Below are 26,729 nucleotides of genomic sequence, written 5' to 3'. Positions count from 1 at the left end.
GTCTCTACTTTCTAGAGGATGTTAACTAAGATTATCCCTTTGTTAACTGTGCACCTCATAGACATGTACTCCAGCATGTTCATAGGACATTTGACCCATTGGCCAAAATTACCTGGAAGGACTTTAAGAGAATACCTCTCTCTTAGAAATATAAAATTGGGCTGGTAAACACTAATTTCTGACTCTGCTTGCAGCCAAAATCGAGGTGATGTAGATCACTATGTATACTGAAAAGCAGAGAAAGCTGACCTGCTCAGACAGAAAAGAATGAACCAGTCCAGGCGCGGTGGCTCATGCCGGGTGGATCACGAGGTTAGGAGATCGAGACCATCCTGGCTAACATGGTGAAACCCCGTCTCTACTAAAAATACAAAAAATTAGCCGGGCGTGGTGGCAGGCGTCTGTAGTCCCAGCTACTCGGGAGGCTGTAGCAGGAGAATGGCGTGAACCCGGGAGGCAGAGCTTGCAATGAGCAGAGATCGTGGCACTGCACTCCAGCCTGGGCGACAGAGCGAGACTCCATCTCAAAAATTAAAATAAAATAAAATAAATAAATAAACAAACCAGATTTACAGATAAGCAGAGATCTGAAACCATAGGACCTCAGAGAGATAAGCTGATCCTCAGGAAAATGGAATTAATGCTTGCCTTCATTTCTGATGAGTTTTCAGTTTTTTGATTTCCTTCCCTTTTAATCAGATACACTTATATCTTCTTAAGTTCCCTCCCCTGGGATTGAGCTAGTCTGAAATGTGGTTCAGCTGCTTGCAATCAAAGGGAGTATTCAATTATTGTTGCTACGTAACAAACCATCCCAAGATCTGATGACAAAAATCATCCACTTTATGATGCTCACAGATTCTGTGGGTCCAGAATTTGGACAGGGCGTGAGAGGAATTACTTACCTCTGCTTCACAATGCCTGGGGCCTCGGCTAGGAAGACTTGAAAGCTAGATGTGATTCACTGGCTGGAAGCTGGAATCATCTGGAGGGTCGTCACTCATATGTCTGGTGAAAGATGCTGGCTGTTGGCTAGGGCCAAGCAGGGCTGTAAGCTGGAACATCTCAAAGTAGTCATTCTATATGGTCTTTCCACAGGGGCTCATTGGACTTCCTCACAACATGGCCTCAGCATTCCAAGAGAGGAAGGAAGTGTGTGGCATTTTTATGATCCAATCTCATAAGTGACATAACAGCACTTCTGCCATACTCCAATGGCTGCAGCAGTCACAAAGCTCCACTCAGTCTCCAGGAGAGGGGATGTAGACTCCACCACTCTATGGGAGGAACGTCAAGATCACATCGAGATCTTGTTGCAGCCAACATTGGAAAATACAATCTGATGCAGGACTTGACCCTCAGATAATAGGTGGGTTGGAGCCAGATTCTGAAGGTTTCCAGGCAAAGTGGGAGGTTTGGAGTCCATCCTGGAGTCAGTGGGAACCAGAGATATTGGAGCAGAGAAGTGAAATGGAAACAGAGGACTAAAAAAAGGTAACTAAATAGAAAAGACAAGAATTACAGTCTCCTGAGATTGTCCCATTTAATATGGCCAGGATTTTATTGTCTGATGCCTTATCTTTTGTGTTTTGAAGACAAGCCAGACTGACACTATCATAAAAATTATAAAATTTATTCCCAACGATTTTGTGTTACTGCACCAATTTTGTTCCACAATAGAACTAAAAGCTAATGGAGGCCTACATGTGGCAATATGAGTATGCAAAGTAAATCAGCATGTACCAGTTTATGGAAGTGATCTTGTTTTATTCTATTAGAAAAAAAATGATTTTCATTGTTTATCATAGCACTGACTACACACAAAGCGCTATTCTCTCGCCCCCATTTGAGGTCTACATTGGAGGTTTTCTACACACAGGAAGTGTTGGCTTCAGTGGAAAACTTTTGAACAACACGTGACATTCTCACACATCTACAGAATGTGGATGTGATTCAGGTTTAGCATGGAAGTTTAGTAGCCTGTAAGGAAAGGCTGTGGAGTAAATTATTAGTAAAGTATTCATCAAAGAAAATAGTCTAAAATCTTTCAAGAGCAACAGTATGTATTTTTTTCTTTTTGCCAAGAACCTATTTTTTATGCTACAGAAATACACACTTTTATCCATCACAAGTTTAGGTCAAACATTGTATCTAAAGACATTTAAAGAAATCCAAAAGAGTAATACTAAATTAAAGATACTATGTAGAATTTTTTGTACCCAAAAAATTTCCTAGTACATTTATTTCATCTATTTCAACAGCTGTATATGCAGCCTTCGATTTACTAGAAATCTCTCTGCTTATTTATGTCTCTCAATTGCATTTTTCATTGCTTGTTTAATAAGAAGATATACGGATAAAACTTCAGCCATTTTTCCAAAGTATCCCTCATTAAAAATCACAGGAAATGATTCTGGAATAAAATAAAGGTTACATGTACCTTAGACTTTACAAATCAGTACTTACGTAGAAAGAGACATATTGTTTTATGAAAAGATATTGGTTTAATGATCTATATGGAAGTAATATTTCATTCTTAAAATAACTCTAGTTTTCATAAGGGATCCAGTTTTGTACTCATAATGTGTTTTACGCTGGGGAAATCTGCCATTTCCATAGAACTGATATACACTGTCTTCACTTTTGAAGCCAAGGTAGGGAACATTCTCTCTCAGAGTAGGCACATAGAAGAATCTTGCACCTTATTTGTTTCACATGTTTAAATATTGTCTTTATCTTCCAAGTGTTTCAAATTTCTTAAAGTCTGAGACAGTATCTCTTCCTTGTTAAGGTGTTAAATAAGAACTTACTGAACTGTTGGATTCTGTACAAGAAGTAATGGCTAAACTTACTGCAATCTTGCTATTAGTGTTTTGACACGTATCCACCATCTGATGAGTAAAATTTTGGATGATTTGGACAAAAATTCCAAATATATATTAGGTTAATATATGTACAATCTGTGATCACGATGTTTACAATAAAGATATTTTATTCCTTCATTCATTGCAAAAAGCTGACAGATACTTTCTAGGTGATGGAATAGTACCTATGTGGAACTTACACACCAGAGGGCAAGAAAGGAGATGAATAAGTAATCCAAGAGGATGGTTTGTTGTGTCTTAAAAATGAGGTCTAAAGCAGCAATAAAACACCACAGTCAGCTTTCTGCTGTTGCTGCCTTTCCAGCCCTAGCCACAGAACTGAAGCTCTCCTCAATCTCAGACCATGAGATAATCTAATTTTTCAATTTGTAATGAGGCTTAGTATCTGAAGCTGTGGGAATAAATTATTCAGGCACTAGCTCAGGGGGCAGAAGCAACAGAGACCTCTACTTTAAGGCATACCCAAAGGGCTCCTAAATGAAACCCACCAAAGAATTAGTCACTGGGACATGCAGCAAACTAGAATCAGGGAAGCCACATCAACCAGCCTGTCAGAAATGTGAGACAGATGTTTGTCTCAGAACAGATGGAAATAAAGACTGGCTGATCCTTCTGCCCTCAGATGAGTCTCTGTTCCTCCAGTACTTATGTGTGCCTTCACACAAAGTGGCAGCTAGAGGATATAAATACACAAATAATAAGTTGCTTTCTTTTTCTTTTTTCTCTCTTTTCTTTTTTCTTTTTTATTCATTTATTTTTCTTTTTGACAGGGTCTTGCTCATTTTCCCAGACTGAAGTGCAGTGGTGCAATCATAGTTCATTGCAACCTCAAACTCCTGGGCTCAAGTGATCTTTCAGCCTCAGCCTCCCGAGTAGGTAGGACTACATGCACGCCACCATACCCAGCTAAATTAATTTTTTAGGTTTTTTTTTTTTTTTTTTTTTTTCTAAAGATAGGGTCTCACTTTGTTATCCAGACTAGTCTCCAACTGCTGGTTTCAAGTGATCCTCCCACCTTGGCCTCGCAAAGTGCTGGGATTACATGCAGGAGCCACCATGCCCAGCCCAGGTTGCTTTCTGTTCCAATGAGTTCAAAAAGTGCACAGGCTCTGGTCTAATCACTAATCATTTAGTTTCTGAGATTGAAATGTTAGCTCACAGTATTCAAACCAGTATGCTTTTGCTGTGATACTCAGTTGCCACAAATAGCAATAATATTTGGCCCTGATTGAGGTACACACAGGACACAACTTGGTTTCTCTTCCATCATAGCCTCCAGAGCTTGGTGAGCACCCCCTTCCTTACCCCTTACTAACATCCCCTCAACCTCTGGCCTCATCCAGGTATTGAAATATCCAGTTCCATTCAATTTCAGTCACAACAGGGTCTGCTTGTACACTCATTTTCCATCAGCTCTCATCAGGCCTGAGGACAGGGAAATGAGCGAAAGGGAACCAGGTTATATATATATGAATGCTGTGGTAATGGAGCATCTGCATGGGCAATTCCATGTCCCTGGCTTGGATAATGGACTCATTGCTGATCTCTTCAAATCCTGCCTCAGCTTTTGTACATTTCCAGTCACAGCTAGGGACCTGGCCCACACACCCACGGCATCTCTGCCATACTAAATGTGGCCCTACATCTTGATCCACTGTGGGTCCCTCTCTCTCTAAACATGTCTATTTCAGCCAGTTACCACTTCTCCAGCTAAAATCAGACATTCATATCCAGGCATCATGGTCCCAAATGCCTGGAGACACACAGCAGACCGTTCTGCAAGAGTTCTCTCACCAATCTCTGTCCTGGTGGCTGAACTATGAGTGTAGGACTGTGAGCATGTAACGCTCACTCCTCCCGCCCTTCTGATACTGCCTACTTTTTAGACACTTCCAAACTCTACATTTGATTCTCTTAGATCTTCCTAAATTTTGGCCTGCATGAGGATAGGGACCAGATAGACAACCTCTTCCCCTCACCACCCTTACAAGGGAAATAGAAAAGTCAAAGCTCTCTTTACTCCTAACCATTCCTTTCAAGGCATCCTCCTCTTGAATTTCAAGACATGGCTAATAGTCACTGGACCAGTTCTTCTCTTGTTAATGAATCATATGCATGTATCTCCCAGCTGGCTGTCTCTAGAATATGAATGTATTACCATCGGTCATCCTAAATTTGAGGCTTACCTGAAACCCCAAGAGAGCAGGAAAATCCCATTTCAAATCCTGTCATATATTAAATTTATTTAAATGATGATCTAAATTGAGACATCAATCATCAATTCTAAAAGTGAAACTAATATAGGAATCCAGGAGATATACTTGGTTGTTTTTCTCTTCCTTTTTTTTTTTTTTTTTTTAGATGGAGTCTTGCCCTGTTGCCCATGCTGTAGTGCAGTGGTGTGATCTTGGCTCACTGCAAACTCTGCCTCCGGGGTTCAAGCGATTCTTCTGCTTCAGCCTCTGAAGCAGCTGGGGTTACAGGCGCCCGCCACCACACCCAGCTAATTTTTGTATTTTTAGTAGAGGCGGGGTTTCACCATGTTGGCCAGGCTGGTCTCGAACTCCTGAACTCAGGTGATCCACACACCTCAGCCTCCCAAAGTGCTGGGATTACAGGTGTAAAGCCACCAACCAGACCATTTTTTTTATATAAAAAAGAATTTGTCTGAATGAAAATCTACTTGTGCTCTACCTCTCTTCTTGGCAATGCGTTCTCATTTTATTTTGGCATTGCTTATTTAACACAAGATTTTTATCTTTAGAAGAGAGACAGTAGGAGACAGAGAAAGCAGAGGCCAGTGGGAGAAATGTAGGAAAAGAAAAAGGAGAGGATATTTGTGAATGAGAGATTCAGAATTTTTAGATGATAATTTTCACCCATTATTCTAAATTCTATAGGCAATTTTGCCCCCCCATCCAAAGAAAATAAAATAAGAGCTGATAAACAATGTTTTTTACTTTTTGTGACATGACGTACATCTTTCAATGGAAGTGCTTATAATAGTATTTGGGGAACAACATACATGAATTTATTCTAACATCAGAAATTATCTCAGAAGCTGTATCATTTTACTCTGAGTATGCGAGGCTGTTCCCAGCTGATTCTCAAATGGCTTTGAAAGGCAGAGCCTCCCTGACTGCTGACTGGTTGGATTAAGGCCCTCAGGCATCTATTTGCAAGTGCTGATAAGCCTGGGGACAAGGGAACCTTCAAATGTTTGTGCTAGGTGCCTGGAGATTCTCAAAATATATAGAACTGAAGCATTAAAAAACATGAATGTGCTACCCCAGCCCTACTGGCTAGGTCAGATATCCAAGAGAGAGAACTGAATTTCATAGAGGATTTTCCTAGCCTAGTTTGTAATTTTCTTAATCCTGCTAACCTTGAATCATATAACTCTATGTTTGATTTATTAATGTTCTTCTAACACACTTATATTCTACATTTGTGTTGGAAAGGCTATAAATATTGTTCCTTTATCTTGATCCAGTTATCATGCTTTTTATAGATAACTAGGTCATATTCTATGTGCTTGATTACAGGATATGGGCAATGATTTGTTAAACCTTTTACTCTGTTAACACACCAGTGCTGTACACCATCCTTTTGCACTTGTTTTATGAATGGGGTCTTATATAATGAAAACTGAACACGTTAAACATGTATGAGCTGTAGCATTCTTTTTCCATCAACAAAGAGTGACATTGATTATAGGACTTGGGAATCTACAACTAATTCCATGTCTAAGAACAAAAATCTCTATTTATATTGGGACAATGCTCAAGTAACCTAAATGTCCTCATACCTCACCAAACAGGAGGTAAATGAGTGGAAATGAGATAATATTTAAAACCACTACCTAAATCTTACCACTCCCCAGCCTTCACTTGCCAACCTTACAGCCTTGGCTACCACTATCACTCCCAAGCCCATCTATCTCCTCTCTACTTTTCTCTTGTCATTCTTTATTCTTTTATTCAATGCAGACTTTTTCCTTGATGTAGCAAAAATTGAGAACCCTCATGTTTACATGTTATAGTCTCAACCACACAAAGATTTGAACAACTGTATCTTTCTGCGTTTTTGAACAAAAGCACGAAATCCAAAGGCACAGACTCATTAATCCATGTAGGGTAGCAACCAATCCCTGGGCCAATTAAGTGCAGTCAGGGAGGTAGCTACATTGAACATAGGCTGCTTCTGTGATAACTTGTAGATTACGAGGAATGGGTACTGTTCCAATAAAAGCAAGAGCTCTCTCTTAACAGGAAAATAGAGTCTTAAGTATTCATTCTTTCACTCATTTACCTATTATGTGCCCAATATTTTCTAGATCCTGGGGAAACAACAATGAACAAATAAGAGGGATATAGTCTGCGTTTAACAAAGCTCACAGTGTTATGGCAGAGAATGGTAGTTAAATAAGAAATAAAAATTCAGTAAAATAATAAGCTATCATGAATACAGTAAGTGATATGGCTCCTGAGAAAATAATTTCTGATGTCAATACATTTACTGTATTCATTTACTGAATTACTTATTAAGAGAGGACTCATTGAATAGTTAAACTATTAATGTCATCAATAGGTTCTAGGAACCTCACTTCATCAATAGTTTCTTAGAAACTGGGACTTCAAGTGAAATGATGTATAGCAGGTCCACAAATAATGTCCTTTTGTTCAACTCTTTTGTTATAACACTGATGAGGAATAAAAATGGCTTTGTTATACATCATTTTGCTTGAAGTCATAGTTTCTAAGAACCTATATATGATGTTAAATGAGGACTTACTGTACTTTGAAAAAAATCATGCACCATCCTAAACACTTTGTATGCACTTTTAATAGTTTTATAGAACTTACTCATCACTTTACAATTGAAGAAACCTGATGCTTAGCCTGGCAGTATAATTTACTCAAAGTCACACAGCTAAGAAAGCAAAGATTTGAGATTTTGAGAGAGGTCTGCCTGTCTTAGTCTGTTCAGTCTTGCTATAAAAGCATACCTGAGATTGGGTAATTTATAAAGAAAGAGGTTTATTTGGCTTATGATTACAGTGGCTGGAAAGTCCAACATTGGGCAGCTGTATCCAGTGAGGGTCTCATACTGCTTCCATTCATGTTAGAAAGCAAAAGAGAAGCACGTATGTGAAAAGAAATCATATGACGACAGAGGAAGCAAGAGAGGGAAACCAAGGAAGCCAGACTCTTAACAACCCACTCTCATGGAAACTAACTCATTCCTCAAGAGTGAGAACTCACTCACTCTCTCAGGAAGGCATTAGTCTATTCATAAGGCATCTGTTCCCATGAACTAAACACCTCCCACTAGGCCTCACCTCCCAACATTGCCACATTGGGGATCAAATTTCAACATGAGTATTGTTGAAGATAAATCCCATCCAAACCATAGCACTGCCTAACACCAAAATCTGCACAGTTCTACACTAAGTTATACTCTAAATGCTAATCTGATAGGAGAAGCCCATAGGAACATGTAACAGAGTCCCACAATCAAGGAAAGATTCTCAGAGAAACTAAAGTAAGAAACTAAACTTACAGATAAATAGAATGTACCTAATTGAAGAGGAGGTAGTGTATTCTAGATAAAAAGAACAGCATAAGCAGAGATGTGGATAACATAGTCATGGTTAAGGAAATAAAAGGCCTGCACTAGTGCTGGAACATATGGAGGGAAAATGCTAGCAAGAGAAAAGTTAGAGGAGAATGCATCCATGTTGGTGTATATATCAATAGTTCCTTTCTTTTTATAGGTGAATAGTATTTCATCATATGGCTGTGCCACCATTTGTTTATCTGTTCGTCATTGATAGGCATCTAGATTGCTTCCAGTTTATAAATAAATCCATCATGATTTATTTGTATGAACATATGCTTTAATTTCTCTTGGACAAATACTTACAAAGGGAAAGGTGCTTATATAGGAGTGTGTGCTTAATTTTATAAGAAATTGTCAAGTTGTTTTCCAAAGTAGGTGTACCATTTTATATTCCTACCAGAAGTGTATAAGGATTACAGCTCCTCCATATATCCCTGTCAACACTTGGAATAGTCAGTCTTTCTAATTTTAGACCTCCTAATAAGTGATGATATCACATGGAGAGGTGATATCTCCATGTGTTTTCAATTTGTGTTTTCAGCTTTTCATGTAGTTATTTGTCATCCACATATCTTCTTTGGTGAAGTGTCTTTTCAAGTTATTTGCCCATTTTTATTGGGTTGTTTTCTGTTGAGTTTTGAGAGTTCTTTATGTATTCTGGATTAAAATTTTTTATCAGATATATAACTTGCAAATATTTTCACTTAGTCTTTGACTTTTCATTGTGTTTACATCATGTTTTGAAGAGCAGAAGTTCTTAATTTTGATAAAATCTAATTTATTGATGTTTTACTTTGTGCATTATGCTTCTGGTATCATATCTAAAAATTATTTGCCCAGTACCAGGATCGTGGAAATGTTCTTATGGATTTCATTTTAAAATTTTATGCTTTTTAGTTTTGCATTTGTCTTTGATTCATTTTGGATTAGTTTTGGAATCATATGGAAATGCAAAGGACCGGTAATGACCAAAAAAACTTTGTAAAGAAAGAACAAAGTTGCTGTACTACCTGATTTGAAGACTTATTATGAAGCTACGGTAATCAACAGAGTGTGTTATTGGTCTAAAATTTGACAAATAGATGAACAGAACAGAGTAAGAAGTCTAGATGCAGACTCACTCATATATGGTCAATTTATTTTTGACAAAGGTACACAGACAATTCAGTGGAAAAGGCTAACCTTTTCAATAAATCATGCTGGAACAATTAGATATACATATGCATAAATAAATATTGATCCATACTTCATACCATCCAAAGTTGGTTATAATTATAACTTAGCTAAGAAAAATGTGACAGATGAAGTCTTGATTGATAGGACAGATAAATTACTATTGCTAACTTATGTCAACAATAAAATTAAACTTATATAAGAGTAAAAATATCAGAAGGGGAAAAAAATTCACTAAAATAAAAATATTGTATATAAGATACATAGATAAAATAATAACACCGAAAAAGGAGGTACAGAGAAAAAGCTTTAAATTAGATCAAAGAGTTTTCTAAAAGGAAATGTCATCACTTTAGAAAAGAATGTCTTCTTATTCCACTTGCTTTCAAGTTTCCTTTTAGTCATGGAATTCTTTATTCAAGGGAAGTCTTAAGCAGAACCAAAAACAAATAACTGTGGTTGAAGCCAGGATGAGGGGCCAACAACCACATTAGCTTACCACTCTCCACCCCATCTTACTATACATACACAGAAACATCTACCATGAGGTTCATAGAATACTTTTGAAAGACCCTAAGTTGCACTCACTGGGTTCTTTGTGTTAATGTGGGAGAATTTGTTTAGGGTAGATAGAATTGTGAATCATCAGTATGAATATTTTTAGCTTAACTAGATGTATTAGTTTCCTAGGTCTATCATAATAAAATATCTCAAACTTGGGGACCTAATGGAAAAGAAATGTATTGTCCCATTTTGGGGGAGGATAGAGGTCCAAAATCAACGTGTTGGCAGAGTCATTCCTCCTGCAAACACTCTAGTGGGGAGGAAGGATGCTGTCTTGCCTCTTCCCACTTCTGGTAACTACAGACATTGCTTGCTTGAGGAAGCATAACTCCAATCTCCACCTCCTTCTTCACATAGCATTCTCCCTGGCTCTTTGTATCTGTACACAGCCATCTTCTTATGTGGACATCAGTCCTATTGGATTAGGGGCCCACCCTAAACTGGTATGGCATCATAGTAACTAATTGTATCTGCAATGACTGTATTTCCAAATAAGGTCACATTATGAGGTACTGGAGATAAGGATTTCAACATGCCTTTTCTGGGGTGAACATAGTTCAACCCATAACACTAAATAATTCCAACTTTTTCTTTCACTTTGTTGTGCCAATATTCACTCCTAATAACAATGTATTAGAGTTTGGTTGTTTTGGGGTGCTAAGCCTTATTAGATTTTATCATTATGTCTAACTTCATGGCTACAAAATGATACTTATCTGTTGCATTCTTCTAATTACTAGTGAAATTAAACATTGTTTTATATGTATAATGAGAATTCTAGTTTCTTCATTTGTAGATTACTTATTCATGTTTTTTGTCAATTTTTCTATTGGCTTATTTGTAATTTTTCATGGATTTGGAGAAAGTGTTTATAGCTTCCAGATACTAATGGTGGCTACTTAAATGTCTGCTACATTTTACATATTTAACAATTAAAACTTAATTTTTAATACAACTCACTCTTTTAACCTAAAAAGGTAGAAATGACAAGTTGGGGATGGAGGGGAAATACAGAGCATTTGTCAACTATGGAGGGAGTGTTGAAATTGTATTGTTTTACAAAATCCAAGATGTTCCATCATACATGCATGTACAAACACACACAGGCACACCCACACACGTACACACAGATGTACAAACATTCATAAACTGCTGATTATTCTTACTCAAAGGTGAAATTGCTGTTTCCAGGCAAGTAGCAAAGCTTCACGTGATGCCAGGCCCCTTAGCAGAGAACTCAGAGGGATTTTCCATGACTTAGAATAAGATCAAGACAAGCTTCAATAACTAGTTTCAAACGATTCCCTCTATTCATCATATAAAACATTATTGCAGAACTAACGAAATAATCTGAGTGTCAACGTGCTGGGAAATAACATAAGATTGAAGGAAAGAAGGAATAAAGTAAGGAACTACATGGAGGAAGCCACCAACAGGAAATCTAAAATTTTATGATGGATAAAAACCAGCGTACCTTTAGAGTTTATTCTATTTGTAAACATCCAGGATTATGACTGGAAGAGGGAATGCAAATATCTAAGAATAAAAAGTGGTTGTTTTCACTTTAAACTCAGGAGGATTTTATAGATAATCTCTTTTTAGAGTATAATTTTTTCATTCATAAAAGTAGTGTATATATATGTTCAAACCTAAAACAGAAAAAATATGCAGTCACACTAAACTCAAAAGAATTTCTTTCTGGTTTGTTTTACATATAATTTTTGTGTCTATTTCTTTTGGTTAACTGGTATGTTCCTTAGAATAACCTAGGTTATATTGCAGTAACAATTTAACTGTGATATCTAAGGGTCTTAATACAATGAAGTTACATTTATTGTTAACTCTGAGTGTCCAATACATTGTATTTTGCCCTACTCCACACAATCTCCAACTGAGGGAAGCTTCACTGTGGAAAATGTAGTTTCAGAACACCTTTTAGTGGAAGAGTGAGAATACTGGAAAATCTCACAGAGATGTTTCTGTCCACATTTCATGCACAAAAACTAGTCAAAGGCCACACACAACTGCAAGGGTGCTAGGAGGGGTAATTTCCCCTAAGCCCCAGAAGAAAAGAGAACTGGATATTGGTAAGCATCATAGTGTCTACCAGAGCTAATGTGCTTTGTTTTCTTTTTGTTTTGGAGCAGAGGTGTTTTTTCTTGGTAATAGTTTCTGAGGAATTTTGACTTATATCTTTTTATCTTACCCAACCCAAATTTGTCTCAGAATTGCTGGGAATTTCCGTGTGCAATGCTATGTTGGCACTATTTAAGCTAAGCATATTACTTGTTAAATCCTTTCTGAAAAGGATCAGCTTAATATACTAGGGATTGAGCTGACAGATATGACCAGAAAGCAGCCCTGGAAGGTGGCAGGAAGGCACCACTCCGTGCTCATAACTCTTCGTGAATTCGCCATTACAGAATTTTCAGTCCCAGCATTTCAACAAAACAGGAGTCCCTCAGCCTGAAGATTAGAAAGTAATGCTCCTTAACTTATTATTAATCTGAATTTGATTCCTCCTCCACAAATGTGGTCATTCACATTTGATTTTATTTTTCAGTAAATATATAGCCCTTTCTCCTTTCCTGTAAAGAAAACTTAAATAGCCATAAAAAATATTGAAATAATCCAAAAGTTAGATAGGGTAGGAAAAGTCAGTTTCAGGTTTAATAATGTCAAATATGCATTTTCACAACTTTAGGGGGAAAGGAAACTAAAATTTAAATCAAATTGAAAAAAATGTGATTTTTTAACTGTTCTATACATTTTGAGAATTTTTTAATGCGAAGGTTTGATAGACAGCCATACTTTTATCACTGGACATAGTGATCATTACTCATAGACCTGCCTAGCATCTTACAAAGGATATTACCTTTCAATTTTGATCTCTGTTTTTTATACATACACTGTACACTAGTTTCATTTGAGTAGGAGAGAAGTTATAATGTACTGATCATGCACTTATGGGTTTTGTCACTGAAATTTTAAAATATTCTTAGTTCAAACAAACTGTATTTGGCTTCAGGGCCCAGTATTAATGCCATCTCTATCATAATGTCTTAGAATTCACTAGAAGTAATTGCATGTTTGTTCTTTTGTCATAGCCCTTTGTCAACTAACCCCTCTAATAAAGAATTACTTTTTTAGGTTAATTGAGTGCTGTTTTTCTAACCTCATTGATTCTAAACTCCTTGAGAACAGAACATATCTTTTATTTAATGCTGCCAAAAACTCTACATTAACTTACCATAGCTTTATAGTAACAGATTACCACAAAGTTAGTGGCTTAAACCAACAGAAATTTAATCTCTCCAAGTTCTAATTTATTCTCTTCAAGTCCAGAAGTCTGAAATCATTGAGCCAAAATCAGTGTCATCAGAGTCACACCTTCTCTGGAGTCTCTAGGAGAGAATCTGTCCCTGTGGCTTCTGGTGGCTGTCAGCTTCCTTGACTTGAAGGCACATCACTCCAGTCTCTGCCTCTATGGTCACATTGCTTCCTCCTTTTCTGAGTGTGTCTAATTTCCCTCTGCCTCTCTTTTATGAGGACACATGTGATGGCATTTAGGGTTTACCTGGATAATCTCTTCATCTCAAAATCTTCATCAAATCTACAAAGAGCTTTTTTCCAAATAAGACTGTATGTACAGGTTCCAGGAATTAGAACATGGACAGATCTTTGGGATCTATTATGAGCCTACCACATATCCCAACTCTTGCCCAGCTTGGAGCACAGTCCTAAAGTACCCAGTAAACCTTTGTTGATTTGAAAAATAATATCTTGAGGGCAGTAATTTTCTGTCTCTCCAGTTGTGACATCTCTTATCTCTACTTTTCCTGGGTTATTTCTTCTTCCGTGGACTGACTTCCTTGCTCACCATCAAAACCAATCTAAAATGGCATCCTTAATCTTGGAGAATTAAGAATTTTCCACTTCAATTCTCCACAGATTATTGATTCATTCTTTCCATGGCTTTATTCTGGAATTTGTGAGTGAGACGATCTAACTGGCCCACTCTATGTCCAGTGTGGATTGCTCACATAAGGCAGCTTCTGTCAAAAGAAAGAGCCCAAGATTTTGCTGATTCTCTATTAAGAGAGAATATATGGCAGAGGAGATACAACTGGTACCTCTACTATGGGGGAGGCATAGGAGAAATACTTTCTTAATCTTTGGTATGTAATATTAACTTTAGTCTTCATGTTTGCTAATCAGAGTTTTAGGACCTGGATTAAAGGAAATTTACTGAGTCACACTATCTCTTTGCTTTCTATGCTTTACCTCCAGAAATCTTCCTTTGATGGGCAACAAGTTTAAAACTTGTATACTCTTAGGAGCTCAGAGCAAGACACCCGATTGTTTCTTACCCTACTTTAATCTCTAACTCTATATATGACATCTTTTGGCAAAATACTATACATTCCTTCTAGTTCTAATTTTCTAAACTTCAGCAGAGAAAAGTTGTGTCTTTTTTTAGAATTTTCAGATACGTTCTATCAGACCTTTTTACATTTTTGGTAAAAGGTAAGATGTAAGAATTTCGTATGTAACATCAAAACAAACTGTATTTTGTAAGACTTGTCAAATAATATTCTCTGAGAGATTTGCAGAGTATGTAGATAATTGTAATTGCAAACTAAATTATTTCACCAATATTATATCCTAAAGAAGATTTTATACATTTGTAAACTAAACTGTAACATTTGTCATTTTTTATTGTACTAAGAACATTTAACATGAAATCTGCCCTTTTAACTCACTTTTAAGCATACAATACAGTATTGTTAACTGTAGACACAATGATGTAGAGAGACTCTCTAGAACTTACTCATCTTGCATAATGGAAACTCTAACTCCATTGAATGGCAACTCCCCTTTTCCCACACTCACTAGTCCCTGGCATATACTATTCTACTCTCTCCTTCTATAAGTTTGTTCGTTTTAGATATCTCATATAAGTGGAATCACGCAGCATTTGTCCTTCTGTGACTTAGCATAGTGTTCTCCAGGTTTATCCATGTTGTTGCATATTGCAAGATTTCCTTCCTTTTTGAGACTGAAAAATATTCCACTGTGTGCTCATGTCACATTTTCTTTATCCATTCATCTGTCAATAAATGCTTAGGTTATTTCATATCTTGGCTATTGCTGATAATGCTGCAATGAACATGGGAGTTCAAATATCTCTTCAATGTTCTGATCTCATTTTTTTGGTTAAATACCCAGAAGTGAAATTTCTGGATCATATGGTAGTTCTATTTTTAAATTTTTGAGGAACCTCCATATTGTTATCCATAGCAGCTGCACTACTTTACACTCCTACCAACAATGCACAATGGTTCCAACTTCTCCACATTTTTACCAACATTTATCTTTATATATATATACTTATAAATACATAAAATGGGCATAGAAACAGATGTGAGGTAACTTCGCACTGCGGTTTGATTTGCATTTTCCTGATCATTAGTGATGTTGAGTGCTTTTTCATATACCTGGCCATTTGTATGTCTCCTTTGGAAAAATGTCTATTGAAGTAATTTGCTCACTTTTAAATTGAGTTATTAGGGTTTTTGCTATTAAGTTGTAGGAATTCCTTATATAGCTTGGATATTAATCTTTCATTATATCTATGGTTTGCAAATCTATTCTCCCTTTCCATAGGTTGCCTTATCAACTCCTGATTGTTTCCTTTGCTGTGAAGTTTTAGCTTGATGTGGTCCCACTTGCTTATTTTTGCCTTTGTTGTCAGTGCTTTTAGTGTCATATCCAATAATCATTGCCACAACCAATGTCATAAAGCTTTTCAGGAATGCTGTTATCTTAATGTATCATTCTCCACTAACTTGAACAACTTCAAACTAATGTAAAGTATACTTTTAGTAAGCAATTAAGAAGTAATATAAATTTCTAAATGAATGTATTTTATTGTCTCTCTTAAGCAAATCGTGAAATCTAAAAATTGAAACAGAAACAAAGGAAAAAAACAGAGAAGTTCTATCTTGTTGCTGCCAACAGGCTGGAAATCCCCTTTAAGAAAATATTTTAAACTTAAGGAAGCAGCTGGAAGCATTTAGATATTCCAAGACATTTCAACATTCCTTGTAGACTGTCATTTAAAAGGGATTTTTAATCATGTGTTTTAAAAAGAAATAAAGAGTGGGTTTATCAGCAAAGTGACTATTTGAAAAATTGCTTTTTTATTTGTAATCAAAGCAGAGATTTTAGGTGTTTGGCTTTAGAGAAAACATTTTCTCCTAAACCTTGAAGAAAATATCTCTGATTTATGTCTGCTGCTTCGCTCATCCCTGTACTCATTTTCAAAGCGGTATACGGCAGGGTGACGGAAGGGCGTTAATCTGACAGATATGGAACCAGTAATTAAGTAAAAAATGTTTATGGCATTTCCTCTTAACATTTTATGTATGTTTTTGCCTGCTATTTTACAGTTTGGACTTTTTAAAATATTGTTTTCCCAAGAGACTCATAAGCTTCTTTCTTAAAATGCTTCCATCCTTTTTGTTTAATTCCTCTCAAATTTTCCCAGGACATTCTTTTGCTCCCACAAAGTACAAAAGTTAATTTTAGAGTAGTTAGTTAGCTTTCAATGGATGACAGCTGTCCTGGTCACTCAGCACCCCCATGTTCATTGCAGCATTAATAACAGTAGCCAAGATATGAAAACAGCCTGCATGTCCATCAATAGATGGATGCATATAAAATATAGTACACACACACACACACACACATACACAATGGAATATTATTCAGCCATAAAAAAACAAGAAAATGATGCCATTTCCAACAATATGGATTATACTAAGTGAAATAAGCCAGACACAGAAAGAAAACTATTGCATGATGTCACTTACATGTGGAATTTTTAAAAGTCAAACTCACTGTAGCAGAGAGTAGAAGGGTAGTTACCAGAGGCTGGCAGGGGGGCAGTGGAAATGAGATGTTAGTCAAAAGGTACAAACTTGCAATTACAGGATTGATAGGTTTTGGGGATCCAACAGATAGCATGGGGACAACAGTTAATAATATTGCATTGTATATTTGAAATTTTCTAAGAGAATAGACTTTTTTCTTTTTATATAGTATATATTTTATTAGGTTTGTACAAATATATTCTCATATTACAAATGCAATTTAGTGGATGCATCTTCCTTTGATATTTGAATCATCTGAAATAACACAAACAGAACTATACATTCAAAAGAATTCTCATTTGGATAACAAAAAAAGACAAGTTAAACAACAAAAAGCTTTTCGTTTTTCACAGGTGGACACTGAAGTAGATCTAATTTGGTTTTCATTTTAAAAGGCCCCCAAACCAAAAGCAGCTTAAAAACTAATTAAAATGGATTTAAAATTTGTTTACTAAGCTATTGGTCTCTAGCATCATTTTCTGTTTTCTGTTGTTTTGATGCAGATTCTTCTTTGTCTGTTTCTTCTCTTGCTCTTTTTCACTGGTCCAGTTGCACCATTTTCATCATGTTCATCATCACTAACAAATTTCATTTTCTTACCCTGAAGCTGTACTTTTCCTTTAACAAACTCAGGCGAGGCAGCTTTATTAACCTTTCCTTTTAAATCTGCGACCTTTTGACTTCCATTTGTTTAGGGGTTCGTGTTGGTCTTTCATGATTTTTTCAAAGCTTCTTTTTCCACCTGTCCTTCTAGTACTTCTCAAGTCACTTCTTTGTTAATTGTAGATTACCATTATTTGCATCTTTGGCTTTACCCAATGCTTCCTCGACTTTTTCTTTAAATCGAATTATTCCCTCTTTTGCACCTCTGACAACGTCTATCCATTTTAGTTCACCGTGACTTGAGAAAAGGATGTGTGAACCTTCTCTACAGATCTGATCATCTAAGTCACGCAAAAATTTCAGCAAGCATCCACTCTTTTTTCTCTAGAGATTTCATTTCAGCATCATGTAGCTTTTATTTTTCTTCTTGCTCTTCTTTAGCTCTTAATTTATCCTCCATAATATTTTGTCTGCTTTCTTCACTTTTTTCAGCAAAGTAATATTCTTTGAAAAGTTTTAGTAGGCTGTGTCTTTGTACTTCTGGCCAGGGGTCTCTACAAACTTTTTGGCAGATTTAATGTTGTCAAACACAGCAAACACTGATCCTTTAACTGCTTTATGTAATGTTTTTCTCATCAGTATATTTTGTACTTGACCTCTATCTTCTAATCATTCTTTTATGTCATCAACAGTTGCGTCAGTTGGGAAGCCTTTGATACAAATAGATGTTTTTTACACCATTTTTATACCCATCGGTCACTTCAAGGAGGGGTTTACTTGGAGACATTCTGGTTTTAGTTTTATCTTCACTGATTTCCATGACTTCTGCCTTGGATGTCCTCAGTGCTTCCACAATTACATTAAAGTCTGTTGTGAGATGGTTTAACCTGTTGAATTTTATCAATATCTCCAAAGGTACCCACTGTTCATTTAGTTTGACCTGTTCCTTTAAAAATTTGTCCCACAGCAAATTGAAGTCTCCAAATTAATACTCAATTTGATGACAGATTTTAGCCTTCAGACCAGCATTTTCAGCCACTGTGGCATTCTTTAAGATCCCAGTCCTGCAGAGTCAAGCCACAAGCTCACCAACAACAACAGTAACATCTTGACTTCCCCCAGTAGCTCTTAAGTGTTCTTACCACACACACAAAAAATGGTAACTATGTGAGGTAACAGTATGTCAGTTAACTTGATTGTAGTCATCATTTTGCAATGCATACATATGTCAAATAATCATGTTATACACCTTCAATGCATAAAATTTTTGTTGATGAATTGTACCTCAATGAAACTTGAAAAAATATTTTAATAAAGTAAAATAAAATTTGCATTTCTGATTTTATGAACCTGTCTTTTACCCTAGGAAGGCCAGGTCAAGGTTGGGGAAGGGAGGAAAGAATGATCTCTTTTTCTTAGTCATCCATACAATTTCTTTATGTTGAAAATGTCTTCCTAATGCTTACTTTTGTTTTACTTATAATCTCTTAAAATGGAAAGATTTTAATGTAATCAAATATTTAGTATTTTCCTTTATAATATCTGCATAAAAGGCAAAAGAAGGGAGGAAATATGAAAATGAATGAGATTCAAGTTTAATAGAATTTGGCAAAAATAGCACCTTTTTCTTTTTAAATGATATTTGCTCTAGCATATGTGTATATTTGCTTATGTTTGTAGCTGATACCAGTTCTTGAGGTAAAGAAATTATTTCAGGTCTTGCCTATGATGGGTATCTTTGTAAGATCACTCTAAGTCCAGTGGAAGTTTTCTCAATTATGCAGGTGTAATATCTCCACAGTCATCTCATTTCAGGAGAATAAGGCTTAAACACACATGACTCATGCCACTCAAATGCCAGTAAGACCGCTAACCAAATATTCATTTAAAATTGGAAGCAAGTTCATAAAGCAATCAGTTAGTCAGCTGAAAAAAGTGTCCCCTCCATAAAGGACAGAGTCATGAATGAGTGTAAGAAGTTACTTAGATAATATAGAACTAGAGAAAAAGGAGTTGGGAATGGCACTATCCTAATACCTATCTTTGAATGTATTGACTGAGACACAGTCTTTATTTAATAGGGCCTAAATGGACTATTATGATTTAATTGCTATGACTGTGAGTAAACTAACAATTGTCCTTTTCTTATCATCACATTTATGACTTGTAGCATTGTTTTTATCAGTATATATTTGGAATATTTGATGAGCATCTTTTGGCCTTTTTTGAAGACATCCAAGTCAAATGTAGGATTCCAATTCTTCTTGAGTTAAATAAACTGACTTGTTAGTCTTGTTACTTGGGGGGTTTCCCACACATTGAGTGTCATGTTAAGCAAAATTTACTCCTAAAAGACAATTTAATGGGGTTGATGAGTAGGATACACAGGTGTGCAAAAATTGCAAAACTAATTGAAGATAATGAATGCTCCACTGCTCTGCCCTGGAGCCACAGAACAGCAGGTAACATGTCTTAGCTTTTTCTTTATTCTGTTTTTCAACATCTTCTTTGCCAATTGAGAAATCTGTTTATTTTCGGTACATTTAGAGTTTGGCAGTTTAAAATTTTCTGTTATTTATTTCCAAACCATCTGAAAATTTGTCAGTTTTTGTTTAACCTGTTAAAAATATTGAGTTGCATTTGTAGCTTTATACAAAGTAGTCGCTGGTTTCCAATATAGTTAAGGTTTGTAGATAAACACCAGTCCTAAGTAGAAATATTTCTATACCTCCAGCCAATAGGTAAACATGTGCATTATCAGATCTGATCATACTGGGTGATCAATGGAGATTAAATGTTTCCAATTTCATTACATGCATCTGATTAATTATCTGAGTACCAATTAGGCAAGCATTATTCTTTGCAATTCTAGAAAGAGACAAAATATGTGTTCCAAAGGTGGCTGGGTTGTTGTTGTTGTTTTGAGATGGAGTGTCGTTGTGTCACCCAGGCTGGAGTGCAGTGGTGCGATCGGGGCTCACTGCAACCTCTGCCTCCCAGGTTCAAGCGATTCTCCTGCCTCAGCCTCCTGAGTAGCTGGGCACACACCACCGCCCCCAGCTAATTTTTGTATTTCTAGTAGAGATGGGGTTTCACCATGTTGGTCATGCTGGTTTCGAACTTCTGACCTCAGGTGATCTGCCTGCCTCAGCCTCCCAAAGTGCTGGGATTACAGGCGTGAGCCATCGCACCCTGCCAAAATGGCTTTTTGAAAAGCTCTTTGAAAAGATGACATCCACATGTGAAAAGGTAAACATTAGGAAAGTTAAACAGCCTATAAAAAACAGTGAAATAGGTGTTTCCAGGAATTATACATTAATATAATACATAGAATAAATGCTGGGTTCAAATTAGTTTAGGGAAAAGGTCAATAAGCAAACTTGGTCAGAGATTGTTCCATTTCTGGTCAGACTTGAAGGATGGATAGAATTTGGGAAGAACAGAAGATAAGGGTGAAACTGTGGTTGGTTGGAGATACTAAATTGTGTGAACAGAAATGTTCTATTATTAGGTTGGTGCAAAAGTAATTGCAGTTTTTGCCATTATAGAAGAGTGACTCTATCAGTCTAAGTAAACATGGAGGTCAAGTTAGAATGCTCTATCTAATATCTAATGGCATGTTTGAACACTTCTTTTGTGTTCGTGGGAACTGTTTTAATAACGTTATAACAAAGCATATTCTATTGTTCAGAGTTTTGCTTTATGGACTTAACTGAGATTTCTCAGAAGCATGCTGTATGCTTGTTTTCCATTTTTACTAGCACTGGTACATAACCTGATACATAAAAGTCATTTACCAAATCTTAGATGAATGAAATGAGGCAAAAATAAATTCTGATAGATTTTTCTTTAATTCCTGGAGGTTACATTTTCAGTGAGAAAGGCAAGGGATACCTGAATATTCTCTGGTTTAAAGTGATATTCTATTGGCTTTCCTCTAAAAAGGAGATGAATTGAAAAACACACTTGAAAATACTGTGTTACTGCTGAAAGAAATCATAGATGACATAAACAAATGCAAAAGCATTCCTCACTAATGAATTGGAAGAATCAATATTGCTAAAATATCCATCTGTCCAAAGCAATCTAGAGACTCAATGCTATTCCTATCAAATTGCCAACATCATTTTTCACAGAGTTAGAGAATTATTCCAAAATTCTCACTGTTGGTGAGAATGTAAAATTATTTCAGTCCCTGTGGAAAGCAGTTTGGAGATTTCTCAAAAAAAAAAATTGAACTACCATTTGACCCAGCAATTCTATTACTACATATAAACCCAAAGGAAAATAAATTGTTCTACCAAAAAGACACCTGCACTCATATGTTCATTGGAGCACTATTCACAATAGCAAAGACATGAAATCAACCTAGGCACCCATCAATGGTGGATTGGATAAAGAAAATGTGGTACATATACCCTCATGTAATACTACACAGCCATAAAAAAGGATGAAATCATATCCTTTGCAGCAACATGGATGCAGCTAGAGGCCGTTGTCCTAGGTAAATTAACATAGAAACAGAAAATCAAATATAGTATGTTCTCACTTACAATGGGAGCTAATTCCTGAGTACACAGAAAGATGGGAATGATAGACACTGCGGACTGCTAGAGTGGGGAGGGAGAAGGGCAAGGACTGAAAATCTCCCTATTGGTTACTATGTTCACTATCTGGGTGACAGGATCAGTAAAAGCTCAAAGATCACCATCTGGCAATATACTATACCTTGTAACAAATCTGCACATATACCCATGAATCTAAAATTAAAATTATTTTTAAAAGAGATTCAGGCCAGGTATGGTGGCTCACACCTGTAATCCCAGCACTTGAGGAGGCTGAGGCAGGAGGATCACTTGAGCTCAGGAGTTCAAGACCAGCCTGGGCAACAAAGTGCGACCCCTAGAGAGAGACAGAGACAGAGAGAGAGAGAGAGAGAGAGGGAAATTCAAATCACAAAAACTAAAAAATAATCCTATGTTAAAGTTAAATAGGATTATTTTTATGTATTAATGTATTCACTCAATAAATATTTATTGGATACTTAGTACACACTGGATACTACTGTTCTGGGGAAGATGATATAGTGATTAACAAAGTTAATAAAACTTCTGTCCTCATGGAGCTTACATTCTGGTAGAGGGAAACAAACTAATTTGTTAAAAAAGTAAAAATTATTATATGAACTGTAGTTTGTAGAAATTGACCAAATTGTTCGCTTCTTTCTGTATCCCCACCTTGGCTGTGTCATGTCACCATGCCTGAATTCTGATTCTGCATTTGGCCATGCCACCTGCTTTAGCCAATGGGGCACCTTGCTAGTTTGCTGATGGTTGAGAGGCACATGCCACAGAGGCAAGACTCCCACCTCACTGGGCCCCGCCTAGATTAGCCAGCAGCCAGGGGAGCCACAGACCTGGAAACGAGCCTAGCCCACATCAGTGGAGCTGCCTAGAGACCCACAGTTGGCCACAGACACAGGACAGATCAGACAAGCACTGCACACTTGGAGCTAAATAAACGTTTACTGTTGCACACCATGGGATTTGAGGTTCTGTGTGAATGCAGCATTTTTGCAGCAATGGTGATAATTGTGTTTGAGAAAAATAAAACTGCAAATGTCAACAGGGAGAGCGGGGAGGGGGTCGTTTGCAAGTTTATGTAAGGTAATCAGGGAACGTCTCCCTGAGAAGATGACACTTGAGAAAAGACTTCAGGAGGTGGGAGAGGGACCTGTCTCTATCCAGGACGGAAGGGGGAGTGCTTCAAGCTGAGAAAAGAACATGTCCGAAGAGAGAGCCTCCTATGTCTGAGGATCCCAAGAAAGTCAGGGTGACCGGAGCAATGGCGAAGAGATGAAGGAGATGAGGTCAGTAAAACCAAGGGAACAGAACAGACCCAAATTCTGTGGCTCTCCAGGAATTCTCAAAGCTGTGTTATGCTTACACGCCTTGTGAATTCTAGAATGGGCATTTGGAGTTCTGCAATTCCTCACATGTACTTGATAATCCAACCCTTTTTTATACAGAGCATCTCAAAGCAAGAGAGCCTGCAGAACCCTCGTGTGGGAGGGCTAATTTATTGACATGCAGATAAACGTGTTGCCTTAATCTTAAGGTCCCAGGCTAGACCCAGATAGAAATGTCTGAGACAGGTTGAAGCTAGCACCCTGAGTATGTTCCAGAGGCTCCAGGCTCTCAGGTGGAGCCAAGTCAGCTTCAAATCACACCCCTCCAGCTACGTGACTTGACATGCAGCACATATACTGGATTTTATCATTAGAAAAGTTTCACATGTGGCATATTACGTCAGCACATGAATGTTCCAAATGAAATAAAATTCTACCAGGGGAAAAAATTAGATAGTGTGTTAAAATACACGGAAGTTATAAATCACTAAAACATCCAGGCTTTCCATTAACAAAGAAAAGAAAAAAAAAAGCCAGGGTAGATTCTCCAGATGGTCTCAATCCACATCATTTGGGTGGAAACCAAATGCTTCAACCTGTCTCGGCAAAGAACATCTCGTTTCGAAATAAAAGTAAGAAATGGAATGCCTATGGTGATTTTGAAGATGGATTAATGTTTAAGTGACTTACATTAAAATGCACATGGCTATCGATTTCCTACAGGAAGTATCATCTCAACCCAAAGCCCTTACGCTGGAGAGGTTCTGCTGTCTGTGTTGAATTTAAGACAAACGTATACATGACACAAGCATTTTCATTCATAGTCTATTATTTTATTCTAAACTCCCCTCTTTTCCTAACTCCTTCATTATACCTTTTCACCCCCACTCCTTGCAATTATAGCTACTTCTTTTAAAGCAATAAAGGATTTTAAAGGGGAGAATGTATAGCATCTCCACCAAGTACAATCCACAATGTGTATTTTATTTGAGTTGTTAAAGTTCTTGGCCATCAGAGATACTACTGAGTATATTATGGCTTCCGTATTTTCCATCTGTCTTATTTACATATTGATATAAAATGGCATGTGTAGAAACACCTTGAAATAATGTAAATTAATTTTGCAAAGGAACATGTCCCTTAAACAGCATAGTACATACATTTTTTAAAGTTTCCATGTAAGTACGAAATATCTTTCTGCAAACTGAGAAGAGGCAAATTTTCCTTTGCTCCCTTGAAAGGTCTGTATTTCCTCTGTTCATGACTGATCAGACTCTTCTAATTCCTTTTCAAAACTGTAGGCCCAAAGGAGACTTTTCCCCCAATTTCTGATCCACATAGCTTACAGGGGAGACTTAGAAAATATCTGTAATATCCAGGAAATGGTGTGTATGAGACAGCCGGAAGCAAGTCTCTGAGATTCTCCTGCTATGCAACCTACTATCTACCTCCTTCCAGAAATGTCTGGGTTATTCCTCCTATTGGAATGGAGACTCCACATGTAAGCATCATGCTGCATCCTTAGAGGTAGTAAAGGGGGAATATCTATTGTTTACCTACCTTAAGAGAAGCCCTCTCTACTAGATCCTCAAAAATATCAAAGTATGGCACCATTCCTGGCCACAAGACAGATACATTATAGTTGGGTAAATAAGGTAGCATTTCTATTTTAAAAAAAATATTAATTATTCAAAATAAATTGAGTTCAGATACTAATACTATATTAATAGAAGTGCAATAGAATAAGAACTCACTCTGGGATGAGTCAGGCCATCCGGGTAAACTTCAGAGGGGTAGAGACTTTGATTTCACAGCTTTGATAACACAGCTTTGAGAATTCCTTGTAACATAAGCCCTGCACTCAGGTAGGTTGAGAGACGTGGAGGTGGCTGCAAGCAAGGCTTTTGGTGGGTACATCTATTCCTTAAAACAGATAAATAAATAAATAAAAAATAAAATATATTTAGTGAATCGGATACTATCATAGGTGGAGAGATAGTAAAAAAAAAAAGCAAGATAGAATGTCAGGTCCTTTAGATTTAATATTATAGAGTAAAAAAGCAACAAACATGTAACGGGAAAAAAATCATCACATCAAATTGTGATAAGCATTATAGGAAAATAAAACAGGATGACGGCACAGGGAGGAATAGCCACTTCAACCAAGATGGTGAGGGAAGATCTTTTTAATGAGCTGGCATCAGAAAGCTCATCAGAAATTGACCTGGGACAATGGCTGGGCAGAGAATGTGCAGGGCAGGATTTCCTCAAGTCTAGGTTGTAGAACTCTGGCATCCTGGGACATGTCTAAAAGTGATCAAGAAAAAAAGAACCTTTTCCATAAATTTCCCATGTGGAGATTCATAATACACATTAGCAAATTAGAGATGCTTGAAAGTCCACAGTAAGGACAACCTATTCAACTCAATGCTTCTCTGACGTGCCTGAACATGATGGTTGTTTTTTGGGGTTAGTTGTATATGTCTGTGTTGGGAGTCACTGGGGAGGAGAGGCCAGTTGTACTCTAATAACATCTCTACTACTGGTTTGCAAAATGCTGTTCATGGCAAACTAAGAAGTTTGAAGACTCCAATAGAATAAAACCTGAATGGAGCTTCCTGTAGTTGTGCAACATGTTGGCCTGTTTAGAGTTTGATCTATAATAAATAAGAAGCCATTTTAATTTTCGTACAGGAAACATACAGGGTAAAAGTGTCTGTTTTGATAGTGTTACCCTGACAGTGATAATGCTGAGTAAAGTTAATGAAGGAAAGAAAACACAGAGTAGTTGGGAAAGTATTGCTCTAGCCTAGGCAAGAATGCTTGAACCTCAACAACAGCAAAGGAAATGAACAGCCAAGGGAAGATATGAAAGATTACTAAAGAAGAATTTGCCAAACAAGAGAAATTGCCAGATATCTGGAACATGGGAAAGATACTAAATATTGACTTGGAAGCAGTGGGTTGGTATTAAGGTGATAAATCAGAAATAACAACAAAAAAGTAAATAACATTATAACAAGCAAACTGAGGACAGGC

At 36.9% G+C, this 26,729-nt stretch overlaps 1 long non-coding RNA gene and 1 pseudogene across 1 annotated transcript; both read right to left on the bottom strand.

Annotated features, from left to right (window-relative positions):
* Positions 1-671: 671 nt before the first annotated feature.
* On the bottom strand, positions 672-26,441 carry LOC134728547 (uncharacterized). The gene is made up of 2 exons (XR_010109066.1): positions 25,445-26,441; positions 672-1,427 (listed from the first exon to the last, which is right to left on the bottom strand). It is a non-coding gene; the product is annotated as an uncharacterized LOC134728547 (long non-coding RNA).
* Positions 17,636-25,209, bottom strand: LOC100991752 (lupus La protein-like; annotated as a pseudogene).
* Positions 26,442-26,729: the final 288 nt, after the last annotated feature.

The sequence above is a fragment of the Pan paniscus genome, chromosome 11 (genome assembly GCF_029289425.2).
Source record: "Pan paniscus chromosome 11, NHGRI_mPanPan1-v2.0_pri, whole genome shotgun sequence".
NCBI classification, from domain to species: Eukaryota; Metazoa; Chordata; class Mammalia; order Primates; family Hominidae; genus Pan; species Pan paniscus.
This window is presented reverse-complemented; position numbering and strand designations above follow the sequence as displayed.